We start from the raw sequence: 12,791 nt of genomic DNA on the forward strand, positions 1-12,791 counted from the left end.
TGTGGGGGGGAGAGGGGGGGGGATGAGCAGCTGGACTCGCAGCCTGATGCGGTGCAGAAAGCACGGCACAGCTGTCCTCTTACGGCGGCCCTGAAGTGCAACGCACAACAGCAAATAGGAACGCACAACAGCAAATAGGAAAAAACAACGACATTAGTTTCTCGATTGCTTAAGCACGATTTTCAAAACAGCGCCCGTCTTTTCAAAACACTACACACAATTAGCACAACCACACACACAATTAGCACAACACTACAGATCCTTTGCAAAATTAAACTCCACAAACTACACTTTGTTACCATATGAAGCGCACACGTGTCACATTACTATACTCTGTTTGCATGAGTTACACTCGGCTGTGATAAAACACTTTTAGCACTTCTACACTGTAAAATCTAATTAGTTGACCATACTTAAAAAAAGTATGCAAACTCGTTGCCTCAAAAAAATTAAGCTCAGTAGTCTTAAGATTAGTGAGTTAGAAAAGCTTGTTCATTTTAAGTGTGCAGTACTAAATCAAGTAGTACAACTAAAACAAAAAAATTAAGTTCATGTAACTTAATAACAATGCTTAGTGTTAACTTAATTTTTTCATTTTGTCTGGACTGCTTGATACAAATTTAACCCCACTTAGAATTACTAAATACCCACAACTTACTACTCACTCATTTTTTGAGTTCACTTAAATTAAACAAACTAATTTCCTTGAATGGGTCCTTGTCCCTTTTCTCTCTCTCTCTCTCTCTCTCTCTCCCCTATTTCTTATCTATTTTTAGCTGTTGTTACCTAATAAAGGCAAAAACACCACAACAATATACTTTAAAAGAACACTCTCTGGGTTGATTCAGATGCATTTATTAAAAAAAAAAAAATTGCATCATTTACAGGTCTAGGCTGAACAAAAAGCATTTGACATTTTTTATTACTTCTGATTCCAATTCTCCAATATAACATTTACTCATGTAATCACCTTACAATAATCAATAAAATTACTATTATTCAGCGGTGTTCTGTTCCCAAGAATCTAAACAGCAGACAAATAACTTATAACTTGTGGTTTGATTGGACTGTGTACCATGACATGGACGCCACATTTTTGTGAACTAATTCTATGCATGTAACAGTCTCACAATAATAAACAGGTAAACACCTGATAACTACAGGACTTCAGTGGCACTATTTCCTCCATTAGCATACCAGCATAACATGGTACAGACTTGAATGCTTTTTTTTTTTTAATTAAGATAAACAAGTTGCATGAAAGCATCAAACTTTATCTAATAACAGGAGAACATTATTATAACTTTTAAATTGCTGACAGCTGATTTAGCTCTTTACTAGTCTAATCCAGGAGACTGTTCTTCAGAGTTAACAGTTTTGGTGGGAGGTTTTTCTTTCCCAGTCCAAGCATCACAGCCTGAATGAAGTTGACTGTCTTTGCAAAGCATTTTGGGTAATCCAAATGCAAAGCATATGTTAGCCCAAATAACAGACAAACTGCCTGAGGCAAGTTTTTAATGTGATCCATGACGATACCTCCCTCCAGAATCATGGCAGTGGAGATGGGCTGGAGGTCCACTGAACTTGGACCCTCGTGAGGACCATCTTCACTGACAACTGTCAACACACCAACAGTGATGCGTTCTAGGGCCTCGTCTCTTGCTGTATCCTAGACAGACACACACACACACACATTCGTCAGTATTGGCAATTTATGCTCTTCTAAAACACTAATTTTTGTTATTATACAAAATCTATGTTGTATATTGTGCAGATAGAATCACATTTTCTGTCAGCACAGGTATAGTTTTATATTAATACACACCAAACTTTTACTTATGTGTAAGTACTTACAGAGCATGTCTTGAAGAATTCACTGGCGTTGTCACCAAATATTATCAAAATGCCTTTGAGGACAACAGAGCGAAGTACTGTCACGTCTGGTGTCTAATGATACAGAGAGAGAAAAGACCAGTTAACTGAGTTATTTGGCACACGCACAGGTCAGACCGAAAATAGAACAGGTTGGTCTGGATCATCTCATTTAGAACTTGATTGATGAAGTATCATACAGATCAAAAGCAAAATTAACCTACTTACCATCCAGCTCATGTGCTGCATCAGCTCACTGAGTTTCCGGCCAACAGTTCCTTTTTGTTTTGAAAATGTCTTCGAGCCGCGGGGTGTACTGGTCCAGAGCCTCAAAGAAGTCTCCCTCAAGATTCTTACTGGCGATTCGATTAAACTCGGCAAACACCTTAAAAAGTAGAGAGGGGTGGGTAGGGATGGAGAGGTGTTAACATTTCAACTGTGTTTGGATTTCTAGCCACACACCTTAAATGTATTTTTGACTGGCATTATTTTATTGGTTGAGAACAAAACTATCTTACCTGTCGCTCTGTGAAGAGTGCTGGCCATCGTTCAACCATGTTGTGTACAGCAGGCTCCTTTTTTACAATGGAAAGCAGTTTCACTCACGTTCCTTAGGTCCTTTTGAGTGTGCCATGTTGATAAGTGGACTTTGAGGTCATTGAAAGATTTAAATGTGCACAGACACTCCTTATGAAGGCACGGTAGTGGAGATATTCGGGTGTGGCACCCATGCATTACGCTTAAGTAAATAGCCCCTCTTTTCAGCACAAAATGTGCAGTACTTACACGTCCACTGCATAGGAAGTTTTTTTTGTCTTCTTAAAAATCTGAAAGGTAAGAAAAGATAAGTTTAACATCAAGGCCAGCAAAATAGAAAGAAAACACATTAACATGCAGTATCAGATTTGAAATACCAGAGCTATATATATATAAATAAAATAAAATATATATATTTATTTTTTTATAAAAATAAATCGAAAAATGTATCTAATTGACAGCTACCAAATGAACACTGCAGTACAAAAGGTAAATGATAAACAACTCACTTATGTGGCTGGACATTAAGGGAACTGTGGATTGATCACTATATGCTGAGCCTGTAAGGGGACAGTTAAAAAGAATAGAACAATTTAACACAACCAAAGCTGACCACAACTCACAAACATCTTGAGTCCAGTACAAGTAAAAACTGTATCATAGGCCTATTACCCACAAAGACAGTATTATAATGTACATATTCTAGACATGACCTTAAAGAATAACTTAGGCCACTGAGTAAACGTTCCCTATGATAAACTGGGTGTTAAGATCTTTTCAGATAGGGAGTCTCACTGCGTTCCTCGTGTAACCAGACAAGCGCTGCGCTAACTGTGGGCGCGGTACACGAGCTACAATGGAAAGTGAGCTAAATACATTGGGGGTTTGATAAAATAGGGTTAAATAAAATAACATTAAGTTAGTTGACTGTGGTGATATCCACAGTCACCCACTGTCTTTGACAAGCACAGACTGCTTTTTTGGTGGCTAAATTTAGCTAAGTTAGCATAGTGCCAAACCTAGCAGGCTAGCTTAAACTAGCTTAAACTAAAATGAAATATCAATACTTGCTCTGGTGTTCTGCCATGTGAATGTCCTCCTGTTCATGGAAACTCACAAACCGCCGGAATCAGCCTCTCATCGTGAGTCAGTACTCAATAAATCGTTGGTCTCAGAAAAAAACCTCTCCGACAGCAGGTGTGTTCATGCACGTGACAGCACGCCCGCGACCGCTACACTAACGTTTCTCCTCAACTTTACCGTGACAGTCCTTAATGTTCCCTATTCACAACACTGATGAAGAAATATAGAATAATAATAAAGCATTGACCAAGCTTCATCCAACGTTACCAGCTAGCGTTAGCCGACATTACTACACACATCATTAGGCTACTAGCAAGCACGAAAAACATGGCGCTTACTTACAGAAAGAAATCGGTCTAAACAAGAGTCAAATATTACTCATCAAATGAGCGTGTCAAGCACAAGAATGCTGATAAACGGTGCAAAGTGCCGGTGCAGAGATTCGGTGCAGCTCCTCCAATAGATTCAGCTCCGCGTTGTTCGTCGCGGGCACGGACCGTCACGTGGAGAGAGGACGGATTTGCGCCGATAGTTTGAAAAAAAAAAAAAGAAAAAGTACTTCTACCACTCCGTGAAACTACTCTGTTATAATACAAGTACACGTCCTGCAGTGAAAATTTCAATTAAGTAAAAACATATGACCACAAAAAGAAATACTTGAACTATTAAAAGTAAAAAGTAGCATACTCAATAGAGGAAAATGGCTCTTGTGGTTATAATTATTATATATCACCTATATTATTACATATGCAGTGATGTAAAACATATATGGTTTCCCTCTGAAAATGTAGTGGAGTAAAAGTACAAAGTAATATGAAAAAAACCTCAAGTACTTTGTACTTTCATGCAGTATTGAGTAAATGTACTTAGCTACATTCCAACACAGGAAAAAAGCACAATTATCAAAAACTTACTTTTCACAAGGTGAGCTGAGCTGGATCTGGCCAGAGAATTTTATCAACATCGCAGGCAACGTTGTCATTAGCAAGACACCGTGGAAAGAAACTTGAATGACGAATCCATTGTTGCATTGCTGCTACCTCCATCTGGCCACAGGCCTCCTCCATGGCTTGGATGAGTGGTCCTTCAGCCTGGAGACAGATCATATACCTTTCACCGCCATGCCAAGAAAACTCTTATATCTTATAGGGTTGAGGAATGGTGGAAGATATAGGACGGTGAAATGTGGATGTTGCTGAAACCAGTTCTGAACCAGAGCAGAGCGGTGGAAAGACACATTGTCCCAGACACTGCATGAAAAGTGAGATTTTCGTCCCCGTAAACGCCCGGAAATCTCCCTAATTTCCGACAATTTGCAACCCGCGCACGTCGCGTTTGTCTGTGCCACAAATTGTCGGAAACGAACCATGACGTAGGTGGAGAGCTGGCGGAGGTGCGAATGGCCCGAATTAGCATATGAATGCAGCGAAGCCGCGGGGGGCCGAGCCGTGCGGGCTTGAATATCCTTACTCCTTATTGGATGAAACCACAATTTACTAACGAATATAATCTCTCGTGATTGGCAGAAAAACCACACGTGGGCAGACCAGGCTTGAGTTTCCTTGTTCATGATTGGATGAAAGCACAACTTTCAATCACTCGTGATTGGTTGGCAGATCTGTCGCTATTGGTCACCCGCCTCATTTTATTTATATATATTCATATTATGCTGTATATTCATTTCATGGTTATCCTATGTAGGCTACTACACTATTATTAGGATACCAACCAGGACATCAATGAATTTATAGAGAAAATGAACATTTGCCACATGTTTATGCAAAGAAAGGGCTTTATTAACAACACACAAACAACAACTGCATACAAAGTGAGGATCTGCCCACACTTGGGTAACGGCGGTTTAAAAACTACAGCTCAGTAAACTGTCCGTTTGCCTCCTCGGGGTCGTAGATCGTCACTGGCGCCGTGTTTTCCGAGGCAGGTCTGTTGTGCAGGCGGCTCGTGTGCGTGTGGCGACCGTACAATCCACCCCGAGACCCCGCCAACAACGCCGTCCCCTCCGTCCGACGTGAGCTCCACGGTGGCGGATTTCCAGAGTTCCACCTCGTCATCAGCCAGCGCACTTTGTCTCGATTCCAGCAGCTGTAAAAACAACAATGAATCAGTACTGTGCGATGCGTACGGACACAACACATCGATCAATGCGCCTGAAACAAGTCAGCAAATAAACTCTGACCCTCTTTCTTCTCGCTCGACTCCGCGCTGAATCCTTCGCAGCTTCCGCTCGCAATGAGTGTTCCGCCTGAACCTGAAGCTCCTGCGTACCGTCTCACAATCCGTCTCACAGGCGGCTGGAAAACAATTAAATGAGTGTGGTATGAATACAAAAAAAATCAAACGCAAGTCACATTAACATTTAACAAGGAAGGAGAAACAGTGTCACTTACACACAATGACGTCGTCTAAATCTGGACTTTTCCCGGAGCAAATACGAGGTCACCGCCTCATTATGAGGCGAGAATAGTCTGTGAAAACAAAATGTACAGTTATGATCGGTATCTATACGTATATATTCCCTTATAGCGCAGAATGAAAGCATATTCTGTAAATCTGACCCTTGCTCCGGTTCGTAGCGCCTGTAGTTTGTCTCGGAGTTGTGAAGACGACGCACCGCTTCCTGTAAACGACACGGCAAAGAAAACACACTTTAATAAAGCTGTTTCTGCTCACTTGTAAGGCTACTAGGCTACTCTTAGCTTAGCTTGAGGCTACGCTACTTTTAGCTTAGCTTGCAGTCATCGAACGTATTCTTACCGCTATCGTGGGATTGTGCGCCCGTCTCCTCTTCTTTGAGTCGGTTCCTCTCCTCCATGGACAGAAACCCGCAGAGTCCCGAACGCTCCAGTGGAGCGAACCGCTCGTTGATATCGGCAGTTTGTTGTTGGAGTTGACGAGACGATCCACTGAGAGCGTTCAGCAGCTTCTTCTGTCTGTCTGCGGACTGGCCGAAAGTTGGTGACCGCGGAAAGGAGTTGGAGGCGAGTTGAACGCGAGACGTCGTCCCGCCATTATTCACCAAGCAGCAAAAACCAAACAAAGGAACTGGAGATACAGTTCTTCTGAATATAGTAACACACGTGTCTGTTTGTATGCTCGTCTTGCAAGTTGTTACGACCCCCTGGACGGTCTAGGGGTGCGGGGACCATAAACATATAGGCAGAACCTGGTCGGTTGTAAAAGGGTAGGATTTATTTGCAACCAGAGGAAAACAGGCACGTGACAACAAACAAAAGGAGGGTGGATGAGGGTGCTGTGAAAGACCAACTAAGTAAAATAAAAGAGATCCCCAAAAGGAGGACTATGCCTGAACATACGTTGAAACAAACAGTAGGCGCTTACCAGGAAAAACACAAAGAGCACAGCACCCACTACACCTATGACACTAACAAACAAAGAACTACGTGTGGTGAAATCAGTGTAAACTCTGGCCCTACCTCACCCCCTCTTGTCAGATCCGTGCTGGCAAAAACACAGACCCAAAACACAGTACTCTACGTAGGTGCACTCAATCACAAACACAACAGGCACACAAGTCCACTGGCCAAGACAAGCTGCCTCGAGCCACTCGTGGGCTCTCCTTAAGTGCTGGAGGTAAGGCTGCGATGGTGACCTGCCATTGGGCGCGCTGGGACAGGGTGGACCAATGGGTGGAGCTGGAGTGAACCTGTGGTGCTCCACCGAAACCAGGAAGTAGGCGGGGCTTCAGTCCACAGGGCCGCACAGCCTACTTGGTACAGACAGGAAAGAAATACAGACCACGGTGACAGCCGTAACACAAGTACTTTTGTCTGAGTCATGCCTATGACCTCACACGTGATTGGACGAGGAGTCTAAGGGTCCTCCAATCACATACGAGGTTATTGTTATACGGAAGGACCAGTATTTTAGGAAGACAAATGGTTGTGACTTTGAAACAGCTGATATGCTTTATGTAAAGCAATGAACGACTTTCCCTAGAAAACTGTACAGTGGTGCCTCTTTCTCCATTCCACCAGACAATCTTGAGTCTGACAGACATGCAATGTTGACAATGTATCATCACATGTACCCTTGTGTCACTGAGGTTGAATGTTTTGCCATGACATGTAAACGGGTAACATATATTAATGTAACTTACTCAATCGATAGATGCAGAGCAGAAAGGTCAGCATATGTTCATGCTAAGTGGTGTGGAAACACTAACAGTTTTGAGGAACCCGTCCTTGACCCTCTAGCAGAACTACGACCAGCCATTATAAAGCAGTTTATAGTTGGTAATGTTGTGTCAAAGGGTACGGCATTTAAACATGTTCTTGCACAAGTTTCCTGGCTTCATCTCCACCCGGACAGACATTTTTATGGAAAGCCAATAGAAGTTTGGGGCTTGCAGGGAACAGACACGTCATACAGCATCATTTCTGCCAGTTGAGCGCAGTGCTAGAAGATGTGTGGTTAATACATCCTTTGTGCATTTAAGTAAGACCAAAGAAAAGGTCACTGTAGTCCTGCCACTATGCACTGTAGTTGAGCTCTAGGAGACTGATCTCTGCAGACCCCTCATGCTGATTCATATGTTGTTTGCATGGAATGCTCATTTTACCTTGATTAAAACTCATCTTTTAAAGAAGTTATTTTGTGTATCTTTTTTACATAACATTTGCCGTTGCTAATGGCGTACACAGTAATCTAGCATATTTGAATTAAATAAATCAATTCAAGCTAAAATGTAAGAGTCTATAATTAGGCTACTGAGCCTGATCTATTTGTACCAGAGATTTTCTTACCTTTTAAAAAAATGTCACCTGGGCTAAAACTCCCTCTGCGACCCTGATTTGCATTTGTATAGCTCACAGCATTTTCATTTACATGTCAAAGCCTCCCCTAGAATTAGGAGGAGGGGGGTCATGGGGGGACAACTGCCAAGGGAGGCCCACGTCAATTTCTGACAATTTACAGCAGTTTTCGGCGTTGCCCGCAAATTGCCGTAAACCTGAAATTCCACGACAATTTACAGTGCCGCATACTGATGAAAATCCCACTTTTCATGCAGTGAGACAACAATGTATTCCATATGATCGATTTGATTTGATGCCGTTATGTTGTGCAATTGGTCCAAGAACGTAAGTATGAGTGCTGTGCTGTAAGGGCCCATATGGGCAGGGCGGTGGAGAACCCCATTCTGTGTTATATTACCCCCACGTTGCCCAGGGACATTGACTATAGCCCCGTGGCCAATGAGGTTTCTTCCCCTCCTTCGTGTTCTTTGTGTCAGGTTGGACCCAGCCTCATCCACGTAAATGACCTCATGCTGGATCTCCTCTCCATCCATTCGTAAAACTCTGAAAAACTGTCAGGCAAAAATGTGTAGTTCAGATATTTTTACAATACCCATTTTCCAGTCGAAATCACTCTTGCCACCGTATATCGGCTTACTCGCAGTCCAGCCTCCCTCAGCGTCAGGCCGTGGTTGACAACGTGGTCAACCAGTGTTGCGCGGATCTCATTTGTTGTTGTCGTCGTCGTCGTCGTGGACGTGACTTCATGATCGATTTTTTTGTGTGTAATGTATGTTAAGTGTGTTTAGTGTTTTGCAAATCACTGTGTGTAGAGTTTTGGTGTGTGAGTGTGAGGTTGACAATGTGCTTATAGTTGTGCAAATATGGGCTGATGTTTTGCTTCTTGAGTGTAAGGTTTTGCTAATAGTGTACTACTTTTAATTTTAATGTGTAAGCAATCCCAAAAAACTGTAACTCCTCACGGAAAGGAGGACGGACCCTTCTGATTGGACAGTCGGACTGTCTGTCTTTTAACAGGAAATGATACAGGGCTCTCAAGTGTCACGCATACAATTCCTCACGCCAAGTCTGTCCAATCAGGGTCCGTCCGCTGCTTCCTGCTATAAGGCCCTACCCTTTCCGTAAGAAGTTAATGTTGTTGTGCGTTCCTATTTGTCGTTGTGTTTTCCTATTTGTCGTTGTGTTTTCCTATTTGTCGTTTTGTTTTCCTATTTGTCGTTGTGTTTTCCTATTTGTCGTTGTGTTTTCCTATTTGCTGTTGTGTTTTCCTATTTTCCTATTTGTCGTTGTGTTTTCCTATTTGTCGTTGTGTTTTGTTTTCCTATTTGTCGTTGTGTTTTCCTATTTGTCGTTGTGTTTTCCTATTTGCTGTTGTGTTTTCCTATTTTCCTATTTGTCGTTGTGTTTTCCTATTTGCTGTTGTGTTTTCCTATTTTCCTATTTGTCGTTGTGTTTTCCTATTTGTCGTTGTGTTTTGTTTTCCTATTTGTCGTTGTGTTTTCCTATTTGTCGTTGTGTTTTCCTATTTGTCGTTTTGTTTTCCTATTTGTCGTTGTGTTTTCCTATTTGTCGTTGTGTTTTCCTATTTGCTGTTGTGTTTTCCTATTTTCCTATTTGTCGTTGTGTTTTCCTATTTGTCGTTGTGTTTTGTTTTCCTATTTGTCGTTGTGTTTTCCTATTTGTCGTTGTGTTTTCCTATTTGCTGTTGTGTTTTCCTATTTTCCTATTTGTCGTTGTGTTTTCCTATTTTCCTATTTGTCGTTGTGTTTTGTTTTCCTATTTGCCGTTGTGTTTTCCTATTTGTCGTTGTGTTTTCCTATTTGCTGTTGTGTTTTCCTATTTTCCTATGTGCTGTTGTGTTTTCCTATTTGTCGTTGTGTTTTGTTTTCCTATTTGTCGTTGTGTTTTCCTATTTGTCGTTGTGTTTTCCTATTTGTCGTTTTGTTTTCCTATTTGTCGTTGTGTTTTCCTATTTGTCGTTGTGTTTTCCTATTTGCTGTTGTGTTTTCCTATTTTCCTATGTGCTGTTGTGTTTTCCTATTTGTCGTTGTGTTTTGTTTTCCTATTTGCCGTTGTGTTTTCCTATTTGTCGTTGTGTTTTCCTATTTGTCGTTGTGTTTTCCTATTTGTCGTTTTGTTTTCCTATTTGTCGTTGTGTTTTCCTATTTGTCGTTGTGTTTTCCTATTTGCTGTTGTGTTTTCCTATTTTCCTATTTGTCGTTGTGTTTTCCTATTTTCCTATTTGTCGTTGTGTTTTCCTATTTGTCGTTGTGTTTTCCTATTTGCCGTTGTGTTTTCCTATTTGTCGTTGTGTTTTCCTATTTGTCGTTTTGTTTTCCTATTTGCCGTTGTGTTTTCCTATTTGTCGTTGTGTTTTCCTATTTGCTGTTGTGTTTTCCTATTTTCCTATTTGTCGTTGTGTTTTCCTATTTTCCTATTTGTCGTTGTGTTTTCCTATTTGTCGTTGTGTTTTCCTATTTGTCGTTTTGTTTTCCTATTTGTCGTTGTGTTTTCCTATTTGTCGTTGTGTTTTCCTATTTGCTGTTGTGTTTTCCTATTTTCCTATTTGTCGTTGTGTTTTCCTATTTTCCTATTTGTCGTTGTGTTTTCCTATTTGTCGTTGTGTTTTCCTATTTGCTGTTGTGTTTTCCTATTTTCCTATGTGCTGTTGTGTTTTCCTATTTGTCGTTGTGTTTTGTTTTCCTATTTGTCGTTGTGTTTTCCTATTTTCCTATTTGTCGTTGTGTTTTCCTATTTGTCGTTGTGTTTTCCTATTTGCTGTTGTGTTTTCCTATTTTCCTATTTGCTGTTGTGTTTTCCTATTTGCTGTTGTGTTTTCCTATTTGTCGTTGTGTTTTGTTTTCCTATTTGTCGTTGTGTTTTCCTATTTGTCGTTGTGTTTTCCTATTTGTCGTTTTGTTTTCCTATTTGTCGTTGTGTTTTCCTATTTGTCGTTGTGTTTTCCTATTTGCTGTTGTGTTTTCCTATTTTCCTATTTGTCGTTGTGTTTTCCTATTTGTCGTTGTGTTTTGTTTTCCTATTTGCCGTTGTGTTTTCCTATTTGTCGTTGTGTTTTGTTTTCCTATTTGCCGTTGTGTTTTCCTATTTGTCGTTGTGTTTTCCTATTTGCTGTTGTGTTTTCCTATTTGTCGTTGTGTTTTCCTATGTGCTGTTGTGTTTTCCTATTTGTCGTTGTGTTTTGTTTTCCTATTTGTCGTTGTGTTTTCCTATTTTCCTATTTGTCGTTGTGTTTTCCTATTTGTCGTTGTGTTTTCCTATTTGCTGTTGTGTTTTCCTATTTTCCTATGTGCTGTTGTGTTTTCCTATTTGTCGTTGTGTTTTGTTTTCCTATTTGTCGTTGTGTTTTCCTATTTGTCGTTGTGTTTTCCTATTTGTCGTTTTGTTTTCCTATTTGTCGTTGTGTTTTCCTATTTGTCGTTGTGTTTTCCTATTTGCTGTTGTGTTTTCCTATTTTCCTATTTGTCGTTGTGTTTTCCTATTTTCCTATTTGTCGTTGTGTTTTCCTATTTGTCGTTGTGTTTTGTTTTCCTATTTGCCGTTGTGTTTTCCTATTTGTCGTTGTGTTTTCCTATTTGTCGTTGTGTTTTCCTATTTGCTGTTGTGTTTTCCTATTTTCCTATGTGCTGTTGTGTTTTCCTATTTGTCGTTGTGTTTTGTTTTCCTATTTGTCGTTGTGTTTTCCTATTTGTCGTTGTGTTGTGTTTTCCTATTTGTCGTTGTGTTTTCCTATTTGTCGTTGTGTTTTCCTATTTTCCTATTTGTCGTTGTGTTTTCCTATTTGTTGTTGTGTTTTCCTATTTGCTGTTGTGTTTTGCACTTCAGGCCCACCGTAGTTCTCTGCCGCGCGGCGCGTAAAGAACGCTGTACCGCGTCTCCGTTCCCAACTTGAGTTAAGAAACATGGATGCTGGTCTTTTGCCGTCATCGTGCATCGTGCTTTGGGAAACTCAAGTCGGGAACGGAGACGCGTTACAGCGGTCGTTACTATAATTTATAATTCATAATACTCGGCAGGCCGGATCAAAACGCCCAACGGGCCGGGTCCAGCCCGCGGGCCGTAGTTTGCCCACCCCTGTTCTAGTGCATGCTCAGCTCACACGTTGACATGCACACGTGTAGGAAACTGTTGGAGGATGTACTAGGACCTCTGCACTAATCCGCTGTCTATGACGTCGTTGTCTATGACGTCGTTGTCTATGACGTCGTTGTCTATGACGTCGTTGTCTATGACGTCGTTGTCTATGACGTCGTTGATGGACTCCAGCAAGGATCCTACACCTCAACTCAATCGCCTGCACGTTGCATTTTGGCAGATTTAATTTCCAACATAATGTCAGAAGAGAGAAGAAGTTGTCTTAACAGTTACTGCGAGAACATTTAGTTGTATAATGAAACCTTGTGTGTGTATCACTGACGCCCCTACATGACCGTCATCAGTAAACCAGACCATCAGAGAGCAGACTCTTACCCACAGCAGTAACTC

General features: G+C 41.1%; 1 protein-coding gene and 2 long non-coding RNA genes across 6 annotated transcripts in view; 1 reads left to right on the forward strand and 2 right to left on the reverse strand.

Annotated features, from left to right (window-relative positions):
• rbfox3a (RNA binding fox-1 homolog 3a) overlaps window positions 1-12,791 on the forward strand; it is a 145,836-nt gene that overhangs the window by 107,902 nt on the left and 25,143 nt on the right. The window lies entirely within an intron of this gene.
• Window positions 838-2,801, reverse strand: LOC120819434 (uncharacterized). Its single transcript, XR_013467704.1, has 4 exons — window positions 2,391-2,801; window positions 2,101-2,257; window positions 1,855-1,947; window positions 838-1,669 (listed from the first exon to the last, which is right to left on the reverse strand). It is a non-coding gene; the product is annotated as an uncharacterized LOC120819434 (long non-coding RNA).
• LOC144407972 (uncharacterized) lies at window positions 5,267-8,527 on the reverse strand. The gene is made up of 5 exons (XR_013467705.1): window positions 6,268-8,527; window positions 6,069-6,130; window positions 5,901-5,978; window positions 5,690-5,804; window positions 5,267-5,595 (listed from the first exon to the last, which is right to left on the reverse strand). It is a non-coding gene; the product is annotated as an uncharacterized LOC144407972 (long non-coding RNA).

Source organism: Gasterosteus aculeatus, chromosome 5 (genome assembly GCF_964276395.1).
Source record: "Gasterosteus aculeatus chromosome 5, fGasAcu3.hap1.1, whole genome shotgun sequence".
In the NCBI taxonomy this organism is placed as follows: domain Eukaryota; kingdom Metazoa; phylum Chordata; class Actinopteri; order Perciformes; family Gasterosteidae; genus Gasterosteus; species Gasterosteus aculeatus.